Source organism: Juglans microcarpa x Juglans regia, chromosome 2D, assembly GCF_004785595.1.
Source record: "Juglans microcarpa x Juglans regia isolate MS1-56 chromosome 2D, Jm3101_v1.0, whole genome shotgun sequence".
NCBI classification, from domain to species: domain Eukaryota; kingdom Viridiplantae; phylum Streptophyta; class Magnoliopsida; order Fagales; family Juglandaceae; genus Juglans; species Juglans microcarpa x Juglans regia.
Window position 1 is genome coordinate 42,988,980 of NC_054596.1, and position 6,000 is coordinate 42,994,979.

General features: G+C 34.4%; 1 pseudogene; it reads right to left on the minus strand.

The window, feature by feature from the left end:
• Window positions 1–2,007: 2,007 nt before the first annotated feature.
• On the minus strand, window positions 2,008–6,000 carry LOC121250774 (annotated as a pseudogene).

Sequence of the window (6,000 nt, forward strand, 5' to 3'; positions counted from 1 at the left end):
TATAAAATATGTATAAAATCGGAGGCGGAGTCGGAGGACCATGTCGGAGGCGGAGGCGGATTGTCGGAGGCGGATCGGAGCGGAGTCGGAGTCGGTTCTTCAATGACTCTGACTCCGACTCCGACTCCGACTTCCAATAGGGAAAAAACTCCGACTCCGACTCCGACTTGTCGGAGTCAGAGCGGACTCGGAGCGGAGCCGGAGCGGAGTCGGATTCGGAGTCGGATTGTCGGATTTTTGCTCAGCCCTACCATCCAGCTCTTGTTAGGTGCGATCGTTAGGTTATTCTTATTTTTTTAAATATTTTTTAAATATTTAAGAAAATACAAAAATTTACCAGCAGTATTTTTTTTAAATATTTTAAAAATAAATATAAAATATACTAGCCGTTAAACTCAATGACAAATTAGCATTTTTCATTGCATTTACATCACACTCCATCTTCGCTACATAATTTAATTTAAAAGATTAAAATTTATTTTCTTAATCAAATTATTTCGCATGAATAATGTGATATAAAAGTTTCAAATTGCACTAAAATCTTGATTCATTTTAGATTTTTACTAACTTGTTTCAATTTCCGATTCTATGTAACAAATTTTGGATAAATGTTTTTAGAAAATACAAATAAAGTTTTAATAACTTGATAAATCCCCACTTTTAGATAATTCTAATCATGTTCAAAATCATATTTAGTTGCAAGTTTTATTTTTTATTTTTTAAAATTTGGAAAATTATAAATTTGATTGTTGTTGGAATTACTTCCATTCATTATACGATTATTTTATTTGGGATCTAAAAAATAGGATGTAGAATTTGATACTTAAAAGAAGTATTCAATTTTGGGTACCCTAGTATTTTCAAAATATCTCCCTATTCATTATTATTTTATTATTACTTTTTACATACTTTTCACTACTATTCAATATTTTATCATCATTTTTTCTCAAATATTCTCATAATACCTCACTACTATTAATTATTTTATTATTACTTTTTATATACTTTTTATTATTATTCAATATTCTATCATTACTTTTTCAATACTATTCACAGAATATTTCAAAATATCTCACTACCCAAATGACTTTAATGACAGATAACTTTTCAAACTAAACCAATTGATACCAATAATTATTATTAGTATGAATTATTAACAAAATTGAGGCTCACAGGCGGAAACCATGGAATATAGGCTTAGGACTGGCCCGATTTCTGCTCAGAATTTCAGTCTAAGCCCATGCCAAAGGAAAAGAACCCTTCAGGCTCCATTGCTTTCTTCACGTTTCTCCCCCCTCCAAGTCCGAACCATTTTTTGACATTTTCTTATTCTTATTTTTATCAAAAAAGAACAGCAGGGCACTTGTATTGTAGTTCACGTGGCTACAGATATGAGATACTCAGATAGGAGAATAATGAACTAACGTGTGGATGGCTTGGATTGACTTTGATTTGTATATTCTTATTATCAAATTTGTTGGGCGGAGATGGTAATATAATCTAGGAAGTTTTTCTCATGTGTGTTTTTCATCCACAAGCTGGCCAAAGTGGCAATTACTTTTTACTACTTTTTACTCATATTCACCACCATTCAATATTTTCTCACTACTTTCTCACTACTATGCCACCACCTGCACGAACATGCTTTTCTTTTTTGCTCTCAAGGGCCTTTAGACTAAATGCAGCAACATAAATGCAGAAAGAAAATATGGGAAATGGATAGTTTAGCAAAGTCTATCTATATCAAGCTTATTTTTCTCCTCCTTTAGTGTATTGTTACGCAAAGGAAAGTGTTCATGCAGACCCTTTAAAATGGGGGATGTATTCATTTTGTAACATCAATTATATAACTGATACAAGGACACTCCCTATCTCAACCCGTGAGATGGAAACTCTCAAAATTTCTTCTTTGGTATCAGAGCTTCATGGGTTGATACAGAGATTTCTTCCAATATTATATCCTTAATAGGCCTTTTATTGTGAATAGGCAAAGTAAGTATCAGTACAGTTTTATAGAAGGGGACTATATTGATTACTCAAAACATGGCTTTCATCGTGTTCTTGTCCACAGATTTGGACAGAATACAACTATTAAAAACAACAGAAATTAAACACATAAAACGGCTTGTATGTAAAATATAGCTCCCTAGAGGAGAACAAACAGGCGACCTTGCTAGGTTCATGACACCAAAAAAGAGGGTTTGGGGGGGGGGGGGGGGGAGTTGTTTTTTCCTACTTTCTGTTCTCTAACATATAGAAAATTAAAAACAAAAAAAAATTACATACATATTAAAGCTGATCTTGCATCATGGTTCCAGCTTCAAGGAAACAACTCATGACTTTCTGTTGTGTTTCGCCACCTTGACAAAGAATACCAAGAGGCAAGATGGAGCCCACCATGGCCGGCGGACCTTTTGTTCCCCTTTCAGGCAAGCAACTGGAGATGTAGTACACTTCATTACAAACAACTCATAACTAGATTACAGTCCAAGATAAAACAAGGTCCTCAATCAACACACAATTTTTGTTCCTCTAGAAAACTACATTTCATTATCTATTAATGTAACGACAAATAAACTAACAATAGTTTTAAAGAAAAATATTATGCATCATTTGCAATTGAAGATGAAGTAGTTATGAGAGAAAAATGGCACTATTAAGAAAATCATGTTGTTCTGTCTTTAATTTAGGAAAACTTTATACGTCGAGATTATTGTAAGAAGAAATTAAAAAATTATGTGCACATATGGCTTAGGAATACTAAGGGTAAGGAATGTGGTCCTCTAAAGAAGGTGAGACTGGTAAATGTGGCAACGCACACGAACCGTATCTTAGGAATACTCTTCCAAAACATCAAGACTACAGGTTTATAAATGAGGCATCATAAGGTGGTTGTGAAAATAATAATAATAATAATAACAAGGTTGTTATGAAAAGCAAAAAGTACCAACCTAATTAAGTATCTCTCACGTATCTCTCACAATAAGACTTCTAAAATGTAGCAGGATTTATTAAATTCTCGCACATTGAAGAAACTTCTTACCGACACCACTATGAAGACCACAATTTTTTAGCGCAAGCATCTTGCCCCCAATGAAAATACACATAGAAAGGAGGGAGAGAGAGAGAGAGAGAGAGAGAGAGAGAGAGAGAGAGAGAGAGAGACCTTTAATCCGCCTGAGCTCCTTGCACAGAGTGATGAAGTCTCCCCATTTCATGTGGCATCATCTTATAAACCGTAGAATCTGCTCAGTAGTAAACATGGACATGCCTTCTAGGTATTCTCTGTTGACACCATTTTCTTTAAAAATTTGCCGGTAACTACCAAGATTTATCTCTTCCAACCACCAACCAACATCCTGGAAAGACAGAAAATGAATTGTGCAAGATACATGTCAGTTAGCCATATCTATGTTTTCTTTATTTCTTTCTTTTTATCCATGAGAGTCACATATGAGTCACCATGTGTTCAGAATAGCAGTAAATAAGCTTATTTCCAAGTTCATTTCTGTCAGCAAATAATGTTCAGCTAAATTTCTTAGGATTTACACAGACAAGTAAATGAAAGAAAAGAATATTTCTACTTATCTCATTATTTTATAAGGATTCACAAGGCTACTGACTGTATCCTATAACATGAATTCTTTGTAAAGTCAATGAGGTGACTGCTACATATGTCACAAATAAGAGAGAGAACCATCACTACCAACTTAGTTCAAAGCACTTCCCATTTGCAAGAAGAAACATATATTTTTAATCATCACGAGCAACTTCCTTGAAATCTTTATCCCGTCACAGTGCTTATATCTAGGTATTCTCTACCTGATTGAAAACACTAGAGACATGTTCATCTTATAGGGCACTTGCAAGAATTTTCAACACATTCACGGTGATCCAAATCTTCCTTCCACTCCACTCTAGCAACATTGTCTAACACTACTTCTTATGGTGATGAACTACAACCAATTGAAGGAACTTCTGTTATCTTTATCCCCATAATTATTTCCTCTTAGTCCCCTTGTAGCCAAACACGTCTTCGTAGGAGATCCTAATTTCTATGAAGCCGAAGCTAATACCTAACCCATGTATCTTTCAATTTCCAAGACAATTTGAATCCATCCATTATGTGGTAGATACGTGCTATGGTAACAAAGAAACTAGGTAGTTATAACATAAGAACGAAAGGGATGTATTATGTGAGAGCTCAGTAGCTTTTGAACACTAAACCAATAATTGCAACACCTAAAAGCATTACCTTACTATTACAATTAGACAGCTTGAATGTATGATTAAAAAAAATTCCTTTCCAGTGAACTGAGTAGGGTCCTTAGGTGTGTCATTTCCTATCAATCCAAGTTGTTGGAAAAGTAAACTTTGATAAGCATATTATGACAATGAAGTAATGTGTCCATGTACCCTACCAGTCCCAATTGTTGGAAAAGCAAACTTTGACAAGCAGGATGACAATGAAATAAAGTGTCATGTGTCAATCCATAAGTTCAAAATAGGTATGCACAGATTGCTATAGGGTACCCTAAGGGCCTTAACCAAATCCCATGCTTGTATGTAATTAGAGATTGATAAATGGCTAAACCATACTTCAGTTTTAACGTATAGGGAAAATTCTAAGTTTTCCTTAAAATAAAAAAGAATTCCAATTTCAATTGTGCAAGTCTTTATTGTAAGAAACATAATCCTTCTGTCCAGATCAATGACCAGTCCATCAAAAAGATTGATGACATGGCTCATTTCAGTCATCCATTTTTTCATGGATCACCACGTTTTTGGATGAATGGACTATACTGCTCAAAATTTATAAAGGCAAGAGCTATTAGAACATTATACAGTCTCGAGACTACAGTAAAACGTATTGTGTATTTAGGGACCAAAAACAGAGTTTATTCTTGTTAATTTAAGCAAAATCAATACAACATTCTTTCTGTTATTAGACTCGTTGAATAATACTTTATGACATCAGGATCATTAACTAAAATTAAACTTCCCCGTTCATACTTGCTCCATTCCACACAACTATCAAAACGAACAACATTATACCGAAATTTCAACCAATATCGAAAATCACAATCAAACTTAAACCAAAACATAAAATAAAATAAATCCAGAATTTTGACAATCAATTACTGTACACCAATAAGCAATCAAGCAAGAAGAATCAATGTACCAAGTACCAGCAATGCACAAGAATCTCAAACAAGCAATTATACTGTATCTCCTGGGAAACCCATAAAAATTAAACAAGATCTACTTGAAAGCAGAAGACCAAAATTATATTAGAACCAGAGAGAGAGAGAGAGAGAGAGAGAGAAAGTATACCTCAACAGTCCAAATGAAGAAATCTCGAGGCTCAGGTGGGTGTTCTTTGCTCATTTCCCGAATCAATCCCCCAAAAATACCTAAATCATTTGAAACAAAACAGAGATCTAAGACCTCAAATTCAATTGAATTTCAACTCAGAACCAAAACAAGAAAAAAGGAAGCCTTTTCTTTAACATGGGCTCTACTAAATTCCCTAGGAAACATAAGGAGAGAAAACAAAATTGGTAATAATCAAAACAGTCATAGGAATAAGAGGTAGTCATAAGATCCCTATTACTCTGTTTCTCTTACTCTAGTCTCATTTTTCTAAAATGGGGAATCAAACGAACACTGTAAAAGAGAAAGGTGAAAGTGATTACCTACCATGAGAGAATGGTCAGTGTGTAGAAAATTTGAGGTATAAAGTTTCTACATTTGAAGGATAAAGCTTTCACTCACAGTGAGAGAGAGAGAGGGAGAGAGGTTTGGTTTCGGCTATCTCTATGGGTCTCGAATATTAATGGGGATTGATGGATTGGATGGGTTATTGGGTCTCTCTTTTTAACTAATACAGTGAATCAGTAATCACTCACTTTTTAGCCTTTCTGCTCAGAATTATATGCATATGCTGATGCTCTGCCCTTGCTTCTCTTTCTCAAGGCTTATTGAATCAAATAAAATCAA